Here is an 8,398-nt window from a genome sequence, read left to right on the forward strand (position 1 = left end):
GTAACCGAAAGGTGGCTCGATCAAATCTCTGAGCTGACAAGGTAAAAATCTGTCGTTCTGCCCCTGAACAAGGCAGTTAACCCACTGTTCCTAGGCCGTCATTGAAAATAAGAGTTTGTTCTTAACTGACTTGCCTAGTTAAATAACGGTCAAATAAAAGATATCTAGTATACTGTATCTCATCTTTATGATGATAATATAACATGGGTTATATAACAGGGTGAGGGTTTGAGCTAGGCTTATGGTTAGTGTGTAGACCAGTGAGAGAGTAAATGTGAGTAAATGGCCAGACCAGATGAGGCAGACAGCAGTATGGTCAGTGAAATGTAGAGTACACAGTTGAGTGAGGGCCGGTCTGGTCTGTTGGGGATTAGCTATGGGGCTAACACTGATGATGATGATGAAACTTCATCACCTCAACCTCCCCTTATTACACCCTAGGGCTAGTGTCAATGCTTTCTCTCCCTCCCTCACTCTCTCTCTCGCGCGCACTTTCTCGCTCTCCCTGTCCCTCTCCCTCTCCTACCATACTGAATCATTATGTGTGAGGTCAGAGGTCAGGGTCTCCTGCCTCCTTCCTCTCTCCTCCATCTCTCATTGTCCATCTGTTTATCTACCCCTCTACCTCTCTGCCCCCACCCGTCCGCCCATAATCAATGTTTATTTTTTTTTAATGGAATAAATCATCTTGACAGTAACCCTCCAAAAAGTCATGCATAAACCTTTTAAACTCCATATGTACTAGGAAGTCTCTTTTTTCTTGACATTCAAGAATGTGACTGATCAAAGTGCCTCAAACCTTGAAAAATAAATAATTTAACTGATTGAAGGTAAGGGGTGAACAAATGCCGTGGTCAAGGCTACGACCGCGCCAGTGCAATGGGTGGAGCTTACTCAGGGGTTCAACAGTGCATATCAGACCGAGAGCCTAATGCTTCCAAGGTACACTCTTAAAAAGGGTTCTTTGCAGAGGGATAGGGTTCTATCAAGAACTGTTTTTTTTTATCAGAAGAACCGTGTTTTGGAAGACAATGGTTCTTTGCAAGGCAAAGTGTTTTACGTAGAACCTTTAACATCCTATGAACCATTTTGGAACAAAGTGTTCTTTGATCATTCTTTGGATGGCAAGAATGATTCTTGGAAGGCAAGAAGGGTTCTACATAGAACCATATATAATATTTCCCAGCAAGCTCTATTGCAGGGAGATTTTCAGAATGGTTTGTTTTACTGTAATATCTGTGTTTTTGCGAATACATTGATTGGTTGATACATTTTATGCTAGACAAAGATAAATAACATACAGTTTTCTAAACTAATCCAATCTGTTAGTTATTAGATTTATTGTACCCATTACTAAGATTGTTGATCCAGATGATTGAGGTAGTCTCGGTATTCAAGCTTCTCTATCCTGGCAGTCATTCTGAATGCAGGTTGTGGGTGCTTAACAATTCCACTTGTTGGATAGTCTAACACTGGTTGGATTCTGATAGGAATTACACATCACTTTGCAAGCCAGCGTAATGTGACTTTCTGGCCTGATGTGGCCTGTAAACCAGGAGTTTCCTAACAACACTGTGTTAAGGTATAACTACAGTAGGACATCAAAGAAAGGCTTTATGATATACTGTGTAAGGTATTGTCATAAATAATTACATTTTAAAGGCCGATAAGTCTGGTGGAACCACTCATGGAGGATTCTAGGAACAACCCTCCAAAGATGAAATTTTTTTTTTTCGGTAGAACCTTCTGCAAAGGGTTCTACCCAACAAAATGTTGTGGGCGGGGAAAGAATCTCTGCTCATTAACATATTTTGAAGGCTAATTTGTTGCACCCGTTAGTGGAAATACGGTGCCCCACAGAAAACAGTATCATACTGAATTTCTGGAAGCTAAAAACCTGTACATTTACAGCAACCTACTTGCTACTGTGCAGCCAGTAATTTAATGTAAACATGAGTGGATTTTGTTTTACAGTGTAGGCTGAACAGTACAGTTGTATATCAACAAAATATATAGAATTGGTTTCTGATTAGTATGCTGTTGTATCAAACATGTATTTTGCAATCTGCAATGTTTGAATTTCCAACTTTAATTACAAAACAAGTAATTACATTACTGCCACCATCAAGGAGTCTAAATGTGTCTACTGTGCATTCGGAAAGTATTCAGACCCCTTCCCCTTTTACACATTTTGTTACGTTACAGCTTTATTCAAAAAAAATTTTTTTTAAATCGTCATCATTCTACACACTATGCTCCATAATGACAAAGCTGGTTTTTAGAAATGTTTGCAAATTTATTAAAATAAATATCAGAAATGCCATATTTCCATAACAATTCAGACCCTTTGCTATGAGACTCGAAAATGAGTTCAGGTGCTTCCTCTTTCCATTGATCATCCATGAGATGTTTCTATGTCTAGATTGGAGTCCACATGTGGTAAATTCAATTGATTGGACGTGATTTAAAAAGACACACACCGGCCTATATAAGGTCCCACAGTTGACAGTGCATGTCAGAGCGAAAAACCAAGCCATGAGGTCGAAAGAATTGTCCGTAGAGCTCCGAGACAGGACTGTGTTGAGGCACAGATCTGGTGAAGGGTAGGACCCCAAGAACACAGTGGCCACCATCATTCTTAAATGGAAGAAGTTTGGAACCACCAAGACTTTTCCCAGAGCTGGCCACCCAGCAAAACTGAGCAATCGGGGGAGAAGGTCATTGGTCAGGGAGGTGACCAAGAACCCAATGCTCACTCTGACAGAGCTCCAGAGTTACTCTGTGGAGATGGGAGAACCTTCCAGAAGGACAACCATCTCTGCAGCACTCCCAAATCAGGCCTTTATGGTAGAGTGGCCAGATGGAAGCCCCTCCTCAGTAAAATGCACATGACAGCGCGGTTGGAGTTTGCCAAAAAGCACCTAAAGGACTACCCAACCCTCTCTTATCCTCCGTCTCTTTCTCTGCATTCTCTGACTCCACAGCTTCTATCCCCCGTTTTCGTTGTTTATTTGTCTTCCATTGTCTTAATATAATAATATATCCCATTTAGCAGACGCTTTTGTCCAAAGCGACTTACAAGTTGGCTGGGGCCACTACTTTTACATATGGGTGGTCCCAGCGGGAATCGAACCCACGACGCTTGGCAAGCGCCATGCTCTACCGACTGAGCCACACAGGACCCCAGTCTTTTCCTCCTCTTAATATCGCTGTCTCTTTATTTATTTTCCTAACAAACCTTCCTCTCCCATTGTATCAGCATCATTCACTCTCTTTTCCTATTCCCCCTTCAACCTACCTCCATGTCTTTGTCCCTCCCACTCTTTGTGTTTCTCACAACGAGTGCTGGTTAAGGGCCCAGATGGACTGTGATGGAAGCTTTAGGTTATCTGATGACCAAGTTAAAGCTTCTCTCCTCCATCCTACAAGTGTCACGATCGCTGGAATAAATGGACCAAGGCGCAGTGGAACCGGACCGTGGATCGTCACCGGAGGAACTGGACCGTGGATAGTCACTGGAGCAACTGGACCGTGAATCGTCACTGGAGGAACTGGACCATGGATAGTCACTGGAGGAACTGGACCGTGGATAGTCACTGGAGGAACCGGACCGTGGATCGTCGCCGGAGGAACTGGACCGTGGATCGTCACTGGAGGAACCGGACCGTGGATCGTCGCCGGAGGAACTGGACCGTGGATAGTCACTGGAGGAACCGGACCGTGGATAGTCACTGGAGAAACTGGACCGTGGATAGTCACTGGAGGAACCGGACCGTGGATCGTCGCCGGAGGAACTGGACCGTGGATCGTCACTGGAGGAACCGGACCGTGGATCGTCACTGGAGGAACCGGACCATGGATCGTCGCCAGAGGAGCTGGACCGTGGATAGTCACTGGAGGAACCGGACCGTGGATCGTCACTGGAGGAACCGGACCGTGGATCGTCGCCGGAGGAACTGGACCGTGGATAGTCACTGGAGGAACCGGACCGTGGATCGCTGCCGGGGACTCCGGACCGTAGATAATACTATACTGTATGTCATAGGGTATGTCCAAGTGTAGACTTTGTAGGTGAGGATCATACTTGTATTGATGCTACATCTGCTCACACATACAGTATGTGCACCTAGAGGTGAAGATCTAGGACTAAGATATGCACACACCTATATCACATACGCTAGATATATACACTTTGGAAAGACTTGCACATGGGCTGAGATACATACCCTGCATAGACAAACAAACAGGGGCACATACACAGAAGCAGAGACACACCAACACACACCCACATACACCCACACACACACACAGTTCTGCATTGCTATCCTTGTGGGGACCAAATAATTGATTCCCATCCAAAATCCAATTTTTCCTAAACCCTAACCCTAAATCTAACCCTAACCCTTAACCTAGCCATAACCCTAACCCTAAACCTAACCTTGTCCCCAAACGCCTAACCCTAATCCTAAAACTATGCCTAACCCTAAATTCTAACCCTAACCCTACCCCTACCCCTAACCCTAAAACCTTTCCCTAACCAAACCCCTAACCCTAACTCTAATTGAAATCCTGATCCTAAACTTAAACCCTAAGCCTAAAATAGCATTTTTCCTTGTGGGGACCGTCAAACTGTCCCCCACTCTTCCGAATTTTCCTTGTTTTACCATCCTTAAGAAACACACACACACACACACACACACACACACACACACACACACACACACACACACACACACACACACACACACACACACACACACACACACACACACACACACACACAGAAACAGACACACACTCTTAGACACACACACACACACACACACACACACACACACACACACACACACACACACACACACACACACACACACACACACACACACACACACACACACACACACACAGAAACAGACACACACTCTTAGACACACACACACTTGTAGACACACACACCTTCCCAGTCATTGTTTTGCCTGGCTGTTTTTGTTTACAATTTTATTCTGTGACCCATGGTGGGAATCTGGACACACCAGGAGAAAAAAAAGAGAAAGAAAATAAAATACGCTGCTGTCATCTCTGAAGTCATCCTCTGGTCAAGATGTTATTTTCATTACTGGACAGAGTCCAGCCAGAGAGAGACAGGGCGACACATACACAGACACAGACACAGACTAACACACACTCTCAAACACACACAGAGACAGGCAAGGGAGCTCCCAGCTCGAAACAATAGCCACAAATATAGCACCCTCTGGGAAAAATAATACAAACACCACTGTCCATCCCTGAGCTGAGGGGTTACGCCCAATCCTGTGCTTCCTGTGCCCCCAATGTAGAGAACAGCATTGTGGGAGGTTAACCCCCTCCCTGAGAGAGAGGGTAGGTGTCACGTCTTCAACTTGGCAGAGGAGAAGAGAGACAAAGGGAAAGATGCATTAGATTAATGTATGTCAGAATTAAGCCATGCATGTTGCAGATCAACAGTTCCAAATAGCTAGGGGACACTGCAGCAAATGTTTTCTATTTCACCTTTTATTGGCATGGAGGAGAGAGAGATTTTCTCTTTGTGTTCATTTTTGTTTTCCGCTGCTTTGATGCACGTCCAGATCTCGAAATCTTGAGATCAGAGCAATCTCCCCCCTCCCCTCTCCTGCGTGCGTGCATGCGTGTGGGCACACAAACTTGTGTGTGTCTATGCCTGTAGGTATGCGCGTATGCATGCATTCTTGTGGGTGTGTGCGCATGCCTGTGTGTGTGTGTGTGTGTGTGTGTGTGTGTGTGTGTGTGTGTGTGTGTGTGGTGTGTGTGCGCGCCATTTGCGTGAGTGTGTGTCTCTAAGGCAAGAGCCCTGTCCTCCCACAGAATCTGAGTTGTACCACACACTGCGTGTGCCGTCACAGGATATAAGAGGAATGGGAACCAGGCCATGATAAAAGCTTGGGTTCCTGTCTCAATCAAAGGAGGAGAGGGAGCTGGAGGAGGGCTAGTCCGGCCTTGGCGGATTTGAGGGGGTGGCAATAGACCCTCTGGGCTCCAACCCCTGACACCAAGGGTCACCAGTTCAAAGCCCAGGTGGGGCCGACACACTGCAGCCATGGCCCGAGGCACGCGTACGTTGCAGCACACACACACACACACACACACACACACACACACACACACACACACACACACACACACATTCAACTATGAACTGACATACACGCACAGATTTAAAGGCCTTTCTGTACACTCGCTTTTGCCAAGGTACACACACACACGCCAACTCAAGCACACATATTCCATCTGTTCAACTTCTGTTGTTAAAACTCCCACACTGTACAGACCACCAAAGCACTGCAGATCAGGTTGATACCTCAGAGAATGCTGCACTTCTGGGCATATTCACAAAGGTGGATTTCAGCTTCCAAAAAGTACCATTATGGAAATCACACTGTAGAAATATAAAAACGGAGGGTTGACTCTGTTATCTCGTCTTTTGAATGTATTGCATGTTTGTCTCCTCATTGACTTTTTTGATTCAAAACATTCAAAACTGATAAATCCACGATAATTGAGAATTTCAAAAAGCATTTTTCTACGGCTGGCCATGCTTTCCACCTGGCTACCCCTACTCCAGTCAACAGCCCTGCAACCCCCACAGCAACTTCCCCAAGCCTCCCCCAATTCAGATAACTGATGTTCTGAAAGAGCTGCAAAATCTGGACCCCTACAAATCAGCCGGGCTAGACAATCTGGACCCTCTCTTTCTAAAATTATCATCCGAAATTGTTGCAACCCCTATGACTAGCCTGTTCAACCTCTCTATCGTATCGTCTGAGATCCCCAAAGATCATCCCCCTCTTCAAAGGGGGAGACACTCTAGACCCAAACTGCTACAGACCTATATCTATCCTACCCTGCCTTTAAAAGGTCATCGAAAGCCAAGTTAACAAACAGATCACCGACCATTTAGAATCCTACCGTACTTTCTCCGCTATGCAATCTGGTTTCCGAGCTGGTCATGGGTGCACCTCAGCCACGCTCTAGGTCCTAAACAATATCATAACCGCCATCAATAAGAGACAATACTGTGCAGCTGTATTCATCGACCTGGCCATGGCTTTCGACTCTGTCAATCACCACATTGTTATCGGCAGACTCAACAGCCTTGGTTTCTCAAATGACTGCCTCGCCTGGTTCACCAACTACTTCTCAGATAGAGTTCAGTGTGTCAAATCGGAGGGCCTGTTGTCCGGACCTCTGGCATTCTCTATGGGGGTGCCACAGGGTTCAATCCTCGGTCCGACTCTTTTCTCTGTATATATCAATGACGTCACTCTTGCTGCTGGTGATTCTCTGATCCACCTCTACGCAGACAACACCATTCTGTATACTTCTGGCCCTTCTTTGGACACTGTGTTAACTAACCTCCAGACGAGCTTCAATACCATACAACTCTCCTTCCGTGGCCTTTCGTGCTCTTAAATGCAAGTAAAACTAAAGGCATGCTCTTCAACCGATCGCTGCCCACACCTGCCCGCCTGCCCAGCATCACTACTCTGGACGGTTCTGACATAGCATATGTGGACAACTACAAATACCTAGGTGTCTGGTTAGACTGTAAACTCCCCTTCCAGACTCACATTAAGCATCTCCAATCCAAAATTAAATCAAGAATCAGCTTCCTATTTTGCAACACAGCATTCTTCACTCATGCTGCCAAACATACCCTTGTAAAACTGACTATCCTACCGATCCTTGACTTTGGCGACGTCATTTACAAAATAGTCTCCAACACTCTACTCAGCTAATTGGATGCAGTCTATCACAGTGCCATCCGTTTTGTCACCAAAGCCCCATACACTACCCACCATTGCGACCTGTATGCTCTCATTGGCTGGCCCTCGCTTCATATTCGTCGCCAAACCCACTGGCTCCAGGTCATCTATAAGTCTTTACTATGTAAAGCCCCGCCTTATCTCAGTTCACTGGTCACCATATCAGCACCCACCCGTAGCACACACTCCAGCAGGTATATTTCACTGGTCACCCCCAAAGCCAATTTCTCCTTTGGCCGCCTTTCCTTCCAGTTCTCTGCTGTCAATGACTGGAACGAACTGCAAAAATCACTGAAGCTGGAGACTCATATCTCCCTCACTAGCTTTAAGCACCAGCTGTCAGAGCAGCTCACAGATCAGTGCACCTGTACAGCCCACCTAGCCCATCCAACTACCTCATCCCCATACTGTTATCTATTTGATTCATTTTGCTCCTTTGCACCCCAGTATCTCTATTTGTACACTCATCTTCTGCACATCTATCACTCCAGTGTTTAATTGCTATACTGTAATTATTTCACCACTATTGCCTATTTATTGCCTTACCTCCGTTATCCTACCTCATTTGCACACAC

Source organism: Oncorhynchus masou, chromosome 10, assembly GCF_036934945.1.
Source record: "Oncorhynchus masou masou isolate Uvic2021 chromosome 10, UVic_Omas_1.1, whole genome shotgun sequence".
NCBI lineage: Eukaryota > Metazoa > Chordata > Actinopteri > Salmoniformes > Salmonidae > Oncorhynchus > Oncorhynchus masou.